The sequence below is a fragment of the Psammomys obesus genome, unplaced genomic scaffold (genome assembly GCF_907164565.1).
Source record: "Psammomys obesus unplaced genomic scaffold, mPsaObe1.curated_primary_1811, whole genome shotgun sequence".
NCBI lineage: Eukaryota > Metazoa > Chordata > Mammalia > Rodentia > Muridae > Psammomys > Psammomys obesus.
The window spans coordinates 7,542,225-7,555,133 of NW_026585742.1; the positions used below are offsets into that span (position 1 = coordinate 7,542,225).

Genomic DNA, 12,909 nt, shown 5'->3' on the forward strand with positions numbered 1-12,909 from the left:
TGAAACTCCTGTTGGAAAGTTGTTGGGAGCATCAGGGATTGAACCCCAGAACTGAACCCCGGACCTTGCACACGCCAAGCATATACTTTACTATTGAGCCACACACTCATGTTGACACTTGTCATTTCAACAGTGTTAGAAGCTGGGCCGGGGAGGTTATGGATCATCAGAGGGAGCCTCCAGGAATGAACTCAGGAGTCCTGCAAAAAGGGGAAGGTGCTACTAGTTGCTTAGTACTCCCTCTCGCTGGCACACATCTCTCCTGGCAAGTCCCACCCTCCTGTTTTTCTATCATCACAGAGCAGCATGTGTCCCTGGCTACATGGGGTCCATGATCTTGGATGACCCAACCTCCAGGGCCACACCTAAAATAAACTTGTTTCTTTAAAACTACAGTCGGAAATGTTTTCTTAAAACAACACAAAATCAACTAACAGTATTTATCCTCAAACTTGGTAGAACAGTTTTCATTCCTGATTGCTTTCTCTTTTCCCTTTCCTCCCTTCCTTCCTCCCTTCCTTCCTTCCTTCCTTCCTTCCTTCCTTCCTTTCCTTTCCTTTCCTTCTTTCGTTTCCTCTCCTTCTCTTTCTTCTTAGAGAGAGTGTTTTACTATGTAACTACAGGTGGGGAACAGCTTTCTGTGCAGACCAGTGCTTGCTTGCCTCCTGCCTCCCAAATGCTGGATTAAAGACATGTTCCCTGCCTTGCTGTACACTAGTTTTCTAAGTTTAAGTATGTATTTATATAGTAAGTCCTCTTGCAGCCAAACATACATACACGCACATACATACATACATACATGTACATATCTATATGTGCACCTATGTGTACAAACATGCACATATACATACATGAACGCATGTGCACATACATACATGTATATACACATATGTACATACATGTCCACAAACATACACACATATATCCATACAGGTTCACTGGCGAGCCCTTGCTAGCCTCTGGCATTTCCCACTGAATCTGAATAAACTTTACACTGGGGTTGTGCTGAGTGAAACATCTGCTATCACCCTGATTGTCTTTCTTCTCTCGATAGCTGTGTCCACTGGCAGAGCTTTTAGGATACTGGCTTTCCCTCTAGTTGTGGTTTCCCTCAGAGTGCCCCTTTCCGTGAAGGGGATATACACAGGCTCATGCTTTCAGTTTGTACTTTAAATCCCTCTACCACTATGCATTGTCGTGTTCTCCTTTCTCTACTGGTTTCTCTTGTTCCTTGGTTTCTGGGTACCTGTTTCTCTCCCTTTCCCACATCATCAGCGGGGTGTCTTCCTTCCTTCCTTCGCCTATAGCACACTCCCAGAGTGCTCATCTGGCCACCATCTGCACTCTCCCTGGTGGTCTGCTCATCATCCACACTCTCTCCGGCGCTCTCCTCTGTTCCGTCAACACTGCATGCTGCTTGCATCTTAAATTTTATGCTATCTGAGGATTCCTTTAAAAAATTAAGGCTGCTAACTCTTTAATAATAATGGGTATTTCATTGTATTTTGTTTTCTTTTAAGGCTTTTTGCAAGTGGAGCAGTTGGCTGATTTTTGCTTGTTTTACATTTTGTTTTGTTTGTTTTTCAGACTATGTCTGAAAAATCCAAGTGAAAATACGTAAGCCCAAACTGGCTTAGAACTCATAATTCTCCTGTCTCAGCCTCTGGAGTTCTAGAATTATAAGTATGTACCAAGAATCCGAGAATATCACATTTTTAATGATTTATTAATACTGTTTGTATAATATGGAAGTGGACCTTTTGCTACAATGGTCCAAGTAACGCCTTCCTTTCAACTTTTATTACACAAGCTCTTCATTTTTCTCTAGTCAAACATCTAAGTTCAGTATTGTGAAAACATGCTGATGCTGTAGCTTTTTTTTGTGACAGCCCAGTTTCTTGCAAGTTAAACTTTCAATCTCAATGTAGGAAACATGTGGAATCCAGGCTTATATGTTTTCATTTAAATTTTTATTTCTGTTGTTTGGTTAGTTGGTTGGTTGGTTTGTTGGTTGGTTGGTTTGTGTTTTGATTTTGTTTTTGGTTGTTTGTTTTGGCGTGTTTGCTTTTGAGACCTGGTCTCACTATATAGCCCTGTCTGGCCTGGAACTTGCTATTGTTAGAATCACTGAAGAAAGACCCCAGACTCAAGTAGTATGCAAAAGCAAGGACTGTTTATTCTGAAGAAATTTACCAGCATGCGGGTGGCACAGTTCCTTAGACTGCCACCACCAAGTGAGCACACAGGCTCAATTTAAAGGCAATTAGGGAGATTTCCATAAGGAGTGAGATAACCTTTCATTCTATTGGTTGACTCAGGAGGTATGGGAGATTTAGGATTGGCTAAATATTTAGGAACTTTCCAGAGGTGCTAAGAATTGTTCCATCAGGTTTGCTGATTCATTAACTTCAGCTCAAGCTCATGCATTAAACTTTAAGCTGATTGGCTGCCTGCGAGCTTCAGGTTTTAGTCAGATTACCCAAATAGATTGGGGCCTTCTGGTGGTCTCTCAGAGGCTTTGGAGTTATTAGACATCTCCTATGTAGAGAAGTTTGGTCTGAAACTCACAGAAATGCAGCTGTTCCGTCTCCTGAGCGGGGAAGTCAAAGCTGTGTAGCACCATATCCAGACAATTCTCTCTCCACTTTTCTGTGTAACATCAACTTAACCGGCACACACACTGCCACTTCAATAACTGTGTGAGTGTTTCAGGAAATGTACTCCTAGAATTAACAGAATAAGACAGTGAACACAGATGAACAAGGTGGCTCATGCCGGGTCTTCCCATTACCTTGGAGGCTGAAGCAGGGCAGTTTCAAGTTTGTCTCTTCCTAGGCTACAGAGTAAGACAGTGCCACAAGAAAGAAAGAAAGAGAGAGAGAGAGAGAAAGCAAACAAGCAATGACTGAACAACTACATTACACTCAAAAGTGCTATTCAAACAAATATTTATATTCTCCACATGATCCACCAACTGAAGGTGGAAACAAACCAATGTCCCTTAAATGACAGACAAATGTAAAAACAATATATAGAATATATTCTATATAGAATATATATAGAATATATATATATATAAAATATATATAGAATATATTCTATCTCACTGTAGATACAACTCAGTCACAGGGGAGAACAAAATAAGGATGCAGGCACAACCTAGGCGAATATTGAAAACAGGAGCCAAACCAACACAGTTACTCAGTGTCAGGTTTCTTCGTAGAGAGCAGGTTAGAATAAATAAGCAAGCCCAGCCTGGAAGTGAACAAGTGAAGCAAACATGGGGGCGAGGGGCGAGGAGGAGGGAGGCAGTGCTTGCACCGACTCTGCTGAGCCCCACAGCACCTGCAGCTCATGCTTTCAGGTACGCATCCAAGAAGCCTGGCAGCAGCTCTGAGAACCCTGGTGAAAATTCATGAGGCATCAAGAAAATGGAAGGTCACTCTGTTCATACTGGTAACATACTTTGGACTCAGCATCAGTTTAGAAGGCACCGAGGCGCCCAAGCGGGACAAGGGAAAAGCACGTGTTTTTATGCCCTGGAGAAAGAGGAAGTCTGCTACACAAAAGAGGTCTATGTTCCCAAGCCCAGAAACTCAGAGACTGTGAACATGGTCGCTCGTCTGCCCAACAGTTCTGGACTCTACAAGACTTTTGTTCAAGTGGTTCCTGCCAAACCTGAGGGAACCTTCAAACTGGTCACCATGTTTCAAAGTCCTGCTGAGAGCACTGGATGGGGACTGGAGCCGGGTCGCAAGCGAAAGTGATAGCGGAAGCCAAGGGTCAGGGTGAGGACAAGGTTTCTGCAGAAAGAGCCTATTGGATAGTGACTCTGAAATAGTCTTCATGCTGTGACTGCTGGAAACCCTTTGGGAGCTGAGGCATGAGCATCAATAAAGCTAATGGGAGTCCTGCACCTGCCATTTGCAGACAAAGAAGAAGAAAAAGAGGAAGAGGAGGAGGAGAATTAAATTAAATAAATAAAATTAGAGAAACAGAAAATAAATGAGTGGTTTCCAGAGGCTTTGAGAGACAGTAACAGACAGTGTCATGAGTATGAGGTTTCTTTTTTGGGGTGATTTAAAGAACCTGTAGGCATTTTGAATAGACTAAATGCTACTGACTCCTATGTTTTCAGTCATTAAGTTATTTCATGTGACGTGTGTGTGTGCGTGTGTGTGTGTGTGTGTGTGTGTGTGTGTGTGTGTAAGTGTAAATAAATACATCAATAAGCATTTGCTTGTAAGGTCAACACATAGACATGTCTACCTACTGGTGATAGTTGAGACACAGATTGTTGGATATCCAGGAAGTTACAGCACCATAGTAACATAAAGTGCCACAGTCATGATTCCTGACCTTTCTTGCATGAAAAGCCCCTTCCACCTTCCTTTCAAGGACTCCTTGCAGTGTCGGCTGGTTAGGATCAGGAATTGCTTGGTTCCCATCACTATTCTTCCCTGACTCTCAGTGTAAGAGCGGTGCTCACCCTGCTTGTCCCTCTCTGACCAACTCCAGCTAGAAGCAGGCAGCTGGTGTCACGCTGGCTGGGAGGAGCTGCACAGGCTTACGGGCCTGGGTCATCTTCCCTTCCCCAGGGCTCATTTTGAGTTTCTACCACCTGCTTACTTTTCTTATTCACAAATCAAGTGTTTGTAAGCATCTCCTATGTGCCCGTTACTATTCCCAATACAGACATTTAGGATGCTTTCAGCAACAAACTGACCAGGGATGCCAGCCCTTGTGGAGCGTGCCTCGACAGAGAGTGAGAAATAAATAAGGATCAAACATCAGAAGAAAGCAAACTATATTCTGTTACAGGGTCGAATGTGGTCTGGAAAAAAGGAAAGAAAAGAAGCGTTAGGGAGGGTAGCAGGGTGTAGACTTTCACACGTGATCAGGCTCTGCCTCCAAAAGAAGAATGTGAATGGTGACATCACGGAAGCAGGAGTTAGACCTCCAGCACAGAGCACTCAGCTGGCAGAGCCTGTATCCTGACCTAAGGCAAGAACAAACAGAAACAGCAGCTTGGAAAACAACTCACTAAGGATATAGGAAAAAGAAGAGTGCAAAGGAACAAGACAAAATCAGAAAGAAAAAAAATACAGAAGGAGGGAGCTCATATCTAGTCAGGTTAGACAAATGGAAGGACTTCAGTTATCAGAAAGACAGACACTGAATTGTCTCATGTTTTGAGTAAGGGCCTTTACTATGCCCTACTTGAAGTTCTGTCTATGCAGGATTTCCCTCAAGATTCCCTGTTGCATATCACCTCCCAAATGAAGTGCTTTCTAGGCAACTGGGTTTCAAAGTCTTCTTGATCATTCTTCTTAAACAATTGCAATGTCACAAAGTCTATCAGGTGGTGGGATCTAGAAAAGATCATCCTGAGTGAGTTATCCCAGAAGCAGAAAGACACACATGGTATATACTCACTTATAAGTGGATACTAGACCTATACTATAGGATAAACATACTAAAATCTGTCCACCTAAAGAAGCTAAGCAAGAAGGAGGACCCTGGGTAAGATGATCAAACCTCACTCAGAAAGACAAACGGGATATGCATTGGAAGAAGGAGAAAACAGGAAACAGGACAGGAACCTATACCACAGAGGGCCTCTGAAAGACTCTACCCAGCAGTGTATCAAAACAGATGCTGAGATTCATAACCAAATTTTAGGCAGAGTGCATGGAATCCTATGTAAGAAGGGGGAGATAGTAAGACCTGGAGAGGACAGGAGCTCCACAAGGAAAGCAACAGAACCAAAATATCTTGGCACAGAAGTTTCTTCTGAGGCTGATAATCCAATCAAGGACCATTCATGGAGATAACCTAGAACCCCTGCTCAGATGTAGCCCATGGCAGTTCAGTATCCAGTGGGTACCCTAGTAAGGGGAACAGGGGCTGTCTCTGACATGAACTCACTGGCTGGCTCTTTGACTGCCTCCCTCTAATGGGGGAGCAGCCATGTCAGGCCACAGAGGAGGACAATGCAGCTAGTCCTGATGAGACCTGATAAGCTAGGGTCAGAGGGAAGGGAAGGAGGACCTCCCTATCAGTGGACTTGAAGAGGGAAATGGGAGGACATAAGGGAGGAAGGGTGGGGTTGGGAGGGAATGAGGGAGGGGCTATACCTGTGATACAAAGTGAATAAACTGTGATTAATATAAAAAATAAAAAGCAAAGTCTATCAGCTTAGGCCTCTCTCATGACGGACAAGTAGATGGCACTTGCCTCTAACTGCACTGCACCTCCTCTTGCCTTCTGTCCAGAGATCCCCAGGAAGATGGACCAACATGTCTCCAAAGTCTTTGGAATTTATTTGTTCTTAATATGGATGGATAGATCAGGGAGGACTCTTGACCATGAACTGATGCACAAAGTCCTTTATGGGTCATCCTCTGGGAAAGCAGTTCTGTGGCACATTTCATGGAGATGTGTGAGGACACTGTCCCACAGGGTCCAACTTACACACCTTTGGGCCAGCTCATAACTTATCATTTTTCTCCTTCCTATTCCTTCCTTACCCTATACCTGAATCCTACACAGTGTGTTTCCAAATGAACCAACTTCATACAAGATTCTGTTTCTTGTTCTGTTTTAGTATAACAGAACCCTAAGACATCATTGTACACTTCCAAGCTGTACTCATATGCCTCTAGATTAAAGCTCCCATGAAATATGGTAACTTCCTGGAATCCACAACTTGTCATTTTCACGTGTCTTGGTTGACAACGTGATCTATACTCGTTGCCTTTTCAGTTTCTTGTAGTTTTCAGTGATCTTCTACTTCTTCTTGGCTGACAGGAAATGAGGCTGGAAAACAGTTGAATACTAAATTATAAAATATGTGGTTGTGTGTTTGGCATAATAGTCAGAAAATATTTGGTGGCCACTTTCAACCAGTGAATTGTAGGTGAGTGCTATCCTTAGTATAAGAAGAAGGACCAATGGCAGAGTGGAGGGTAGAATAAGAAAGTCTGCAGTCATGAACACAAATAACAAAGAATATTGAGAGTGCCTGCTGTATGGCTGACACTGTGCCATCTGCCAGGGATCCTGGGCCAGAATAGAGCTGGTCCAAGGATGGTGGCAGCTGTACCCCTCAGTGAGACCCCTGAGGATGCTAGACATGGTATGACAGATCATAGGATCTAATTAGTACAGAAGCAAGAGTCTAGGCAAAGGTCTGTAAAGGTCAAGAGAGGAAGAAAGTAATGGGTTTGAGAAGGGGCAAAAACCAAAGACTTTAAAAATCTCCATCTCCTTCCTTTGTGACTCTCTCAAAGTGGGATGTGGATAGAAAACATGAGTGCTAATAACAAGGTAGGGGATTGGCTATAAGTTTCAAGAAAAATTGTATTGAATTTATAGAAAGTAATTATCTCATTTTAAAATGTAAAATGTCCTTAAAGTCTAAAGTGACTCAAACTTTAATTGGTTTGACATAAATATTAATATAGACCCATGACTGTAGAGCCAGAATAATGAGGTCAGAGACTACAGAGAAACTAGGAATTGGCAAGTAAGAGTTTTTAGTAGTTACTGAAATCAAGATTCAGCATTATGACCCTAACCTTAGGGAGATAATCTCATCAACATCAGAACCTGACTCACATGGTATTTGGAAGGGTTGAAGAGGCAGCTAGAAGTATCAGTAAACTAGCAATCGTTTCAGCCCACTTATAAGTACACTTACATCCCTCACACCTCAAAAAATAAATATATAAAAACAAACGTTAGTTTTCCCTGCTCTCAATAACTAAAATTTTCTATTTGATGTCTGTAAAATGAAAAACTTCTTGTTTTTCATTACTAAAGCAGTTTTCAGACATGAAATCAAAGCCAAGATAAATACAAAAGATCAAGTCAGGAGCCAAGTCCAGAAATTATCTAGTAAGTGTTGCTTGTTTGTCTTAATCCTCTGACTGTCACCTAATTATAATGATGCATAGTTTCACCTGGGTGCCCTGCATGTATCCTCTTGAGAATATCTGGAAGAATTTAAACTCTAAAATTATAGCTCGTGGCTAGAGACATGGCTCAGGTGGTAGAGTACTTGCCCACAATACATGAAGCCTAGGAGTCAGTCCACAGCACTGCATGAACTGGACATATGCTTAAAACCCCAGTATGCGGGAGATAAAGATAGGAGGATCGGAAGCTCAATGTCGCCCTCAGTTACATAGTGACTCCAAGGCCAGCCTGAGCTACATGATACCCCATCTAAAAATTCGGGGGGGGGGGAGGAGAAAAAAGTCAATACTTTGCACTAATTTAAAAAAACACTTAATCCCTGCTCCACTGTACCCCCATTCTCATGAGGAACAGTAACAGGCCTTACTAGTGAAGAAACACGAATCCTGAGTGTCAACACCTTGCCACACTTCCTCCATTGTCTGTGGGTTGTACAGCAGAACCTGGTCCAGTCAACTCAGCCAATGCCATCCTGTTCTTGCTCCTTGGTGGGACTGTTCTTCTTATGGCACCAACAACTGCCCAAAGAAAAATCACTCCTCAGAAGTCATTTTAATTCATATTTCAGACATCCCATTGGCCCAAGAAAGATACCTGAGACCAATGTGGACATGGCAACCAACCCACTGTGGGAGAGTGTCCCCACAGCCTTAAGTGCAAACCATAATATCCACTTTGGAGAACTCACCCAAAGGAATATTTCAATAAGATAAACATATATGTCAAACACACTGGTTACCATAAGGAAAAATTAGAGCCTAAGGATTTACAAATAAATTATGATATAAGAAAACAAAAAGTCGCTCTTTGCCACATCTACTGCGAGAATCAAGACCATTCTCAGCAATCAGATGGTCAACATCCCAGAAAATGTAGACATCACTCTGAAGGGCCCCAGGGGAACCCTGTGAGGGCCTTCAATCACATCAATGTAGAACTGAGTCTTCTCTGAAAGAAAAAGAAGAGGCTCCAGCTTGAGAAATGGTGGGGTAACAGAAAGGAACTGGCCGCTGTCAACCATCTGCAGTCATGTTCAGAACATGAACAAGGGTGTTACACTGGGCTTCTGCTACAAGATCAGGTCTGTGTATGCTCGCTGCCCCATCATTCCCCAGGAGAATGGATCTTTGACTGAAATCGGAAATTTCTTGGGTGAAAAATACATCTGCAGGGGTCGGATGAGGACAAGTGTTGCTTGTTCTGTCTCTCAAGCCTGGAAGGATGAATTAATCCTTGAAGGAAATGATATTGAATTTGTCTCAAATTCATTGACTCTGATTCAGAAAGCCACAACAATTAAAAACAAGGATATCAGAAAATTTTTGGATGGTATCTATGTGTCTGAAAAGGGAACTGTGAAGCAGGCTGATGAATAAGACCTAAGTTACCCTGCTCCAGAAACAAGAGCCTGAATTATAAGTACAATTTAGAGTGGCTTTGAGAGTAAAAGACATATATTGAAAACAATAAGTCTTGTAGATATTAAACTTACCTTTTGTTTACTAGTCATAAAGTCTTGTTACTTCAAGGATCAGACAAGTTGTTCTTGTAAGGGCTGATGAGTCTGAACACTGCTGGGTAAGGTTGAAGTCTGGCATTTCCAGCTAACCTCTGTGCTCAGTTGATGGCTGAGGACTCCCTCTTAGTGGTGCTCTCTCTCTCCCCCCGCCTGATCTGGTAATCGAGATCTCGTAAGGAACACCATATAGCCCTCAGGGAAGATAACAGGCTGGACTCTTTCCTGATAAGAAAACCTGTTTAGCAAGCACTTGGGGATTCCTGGAAATATCCAACCCTATGCTAAAGAGATCTTAGTTTTTAGCAATGACCTCTTCAATTGTACTTGGGGAGTACTGTGTTCCCCTTCTTGGGTTAAGACCATGCTACTGCATGTAAATGAGGTACTGTACCACTACATGTAAATCAAGTATCCCTACCACCTCTATCCCCAGCAAAACAAACACATTTACATTGAAGCCTCTCCTACTGCCCAAGGTTTATAGTCCCACATTCAAGTTTCACATGAAATAAACATGTGTGCTGGGTGATACCATATGTTCCACCATGGCCACCTGAGGCTCATTTATTCTGGGGAAAAGAGGTCTCCCTTCCTCCCTATGAATTCACCAATGCACTCCCAGGGCCTGACTACTAGTGAGGCTGGCAGGTGCCCAATGGCCAGGAGCTCACTGACCATCGGTGAAGCACAAGCCGGGCCTGGACCTGCCTTACCTTGTGCCTCACCTGACCTGCCTTCTGGCCCACTGGTCCTAGAACTTACCAGGCCTGAGTTTTGACTGCAAATCTACCAGGCATGAGCTTCACCCACATCCCTGCCATTAATATAGCAGCTTTGCCAAAGGACTCTAACACTTCGGTATCATCACAGGCTTCTGGAACTCTGGAATTTCTACTGCCTCTGATGCTAGCAATCTCATTTAAAAGAGCTAACTAACTGTAACACTCCATGGAAAACTCTTTCCACATCCCGGCCTATCACACAGGCCTTTTCCTAAATTGCTCTAGCCATTTCTAGGAAACCTGGAACATCTTTCCTGTCCAGAAGCCGAGGCTTCCATCATGGTGTTCAGCCTGGAAGAACCCTGCAGTCCCTGTGCCACATCCAGAGGCAGCTGGAAGGAACATCAGATGACAGCCACCTCAGGGGGACCACCCAGCTCCACCCACCCACCCCGCTGGCCCAACAGAATGAAGATTGACCACCTAGGCTCCTCAATAGACAGAGAACAACAGGTGAGAGGATGTAATTCAGTAGGATATGAGTTTCAGGAACCAAATCCCAGTCCTCTGGAAGAACAGTAAGTACTCTTAATCACTGCACCCTCTCTCTAGCCCCACTCTTCAGTATATCTTAACTATGTCTTAATAATTGTTTTCTTTTTTAAAATCTGTTTGCTAGTCAATATATTTGTACCAGAGATACAATTTCAGTACTTCTGAAGTTCTAGGTATCCAATCAGGAAGATGCTCATAGTCGAGATAATTTTAAATATCTTGCTAGAATCTATTAAAAATCAAGTACTATTTTACTAAAATCACCATCATTGTTCGACTTCATGGACTGCTCCATACCTATGCCAAGAACTGTGGAAGCATCACTTTTCTTTGTTCTGTTTTCATAAGGTTTTATTGTTGTATATTCACTGTACATAAAGATGTTCAAATCCTTCATTTGCTTTGTCCATATTCACTCTCTATCCTTTCCTCCCATTACATTCCACAGAAAGATTTCATTTCTATTTTCATTCTCTCTCCTCTTCTCTTCTACCCTGCCTCCCTCTCTCTCCCCCTTCTCCACAAAAGAAAAAAAATCTATATATTTTTTCTGACTCATTTAATATAAGAATATTCAAATAACATAATCTCATTCCTCTTTATGGCTGAAGAAAACTCCATCTTTTCTTTATCTATTCATTTGCTGATTGCATTGCATCCAGGCTGATCCACAGTGTGGCCGTTGTGAGGAATAAACATGGGCATGCAGGTATTGCCATGGCAGGTTGACTTAGTGACTTTCAGACAGTGATAGGGCCAAGCTATAAGCAAGTTCTGGCTTAAGGTGTTTGAGGACTTTCACCTGTAGTGACTGGCACAACTACCTTCCCTTTTAGGAGGGTATATAAGTGTCTGATTCCAGGCCAATCCTCACCAGCATTTGTTATTTGTTTTCTTAATGATTGTCATTCTGACTGCAGTGAAATGTAATCTGTGTTTGCATTTGCATTTCTCTGATGGCTGAGGATGCTGAATATGTTTGAGATGCTTATTACTCAACTGTAGCTCATGTGTTTAAAAGAAACTTACTATATTTATTTATGGGGCAATACAGACATGTGAAGGTCAGAGAACAACTTGTGGAGATTGATTCTCTCCTTCTAAAATGTGGATCCTGGGATCAAACTGGGGTCATCATGCTTAGCATCAAGCACTCTTCCGTACCCATGGAGCTACCTCACCCATATGTACTTTCTAAAGTGAACTCAGGACAACAGTTTCCTGGCAGGGGACCTAAGGAACGAGTGACTCCTGGAAATTTCTGCAGCTTGTGTGATAATGACCCTACCTCTCTTTGTCTCTATACTCTTATTTTTTTAAATCAATGAACAAATCTTTACTGATTTTCCACTGTGTGGGGTATTATTCTGAGAGACAAAGAAATGAACAAAACAAACAAAAAAATTACTCCACTTATATTTTCTGCTAGAAATCTTTATTTTCTTCCCTGTCATGAGTCAACTAAAAAGAGAAAGTCAAACAAGATGAGCTCCTTTGTGATGAGGTCCCTGTCAAACTTTAGGGTTCATAAAGAAATCCCAAACAGCCTCTGAAAGGATCATGAAGCAAAGCATAAGTCAACTAAGAAGGCTTTCCAAACAAGTAAGTGGACCAGTGTGAAGCATCCTTTCATAATCTGTTTTATACAGAGAGTATTTGTGATTCATCCCCAATCACCTTGATAGACTTAATCCAGTGACAATCTAGTGCACCACAGAGACAGCCACAGATGTGAAGATGGACCACCGGAGTTTAGTCGTGAGCAGAAAAATATTGATAACAGAAAACGGAAATATTATAGTGGAATTATGGAATTAAAGAAATGGGGCCCATTCACCTGACACCTAAAGTTATGCTTTTCTCAAACTCCCAAAGGTCTCATATTTAACTCTATTCAATAAAATTTTGAACTGTGAATCACCACTTTTATCTCTCTACATTCCTCTTTTTATATTGTATATGAGTGTTGAAAAAATGCAGAAGAAAAGCAGAGCCTTGATATCAAGCTTTTCACCTTGCTATTAGATTTTGATCCCATTATCACACATTTCCAGAAATACACAGTAGTGCCAAATCTCTTTCTCTATCTTGAGTTGGTTTCCGTGTATATTAGCTGTCAGAGTAAAATTATTG

General features: G+C 42.2%; 1 pseudogene; it reads left to right on the plus strand.

Annotated features, from left to right (window-relative positions):
* The first annotated feature begins 7,089 nt into the window (after nt 1–7,089).
* LOC129670523 (60S ribosomal protein L9-like) lies at nt 7,090–9,356 on the plus strand (annotated as a pseudogene).
* The last annotated feature ends 3,553 nt before the right edge of the window (nt 9,357–12,909 follow it).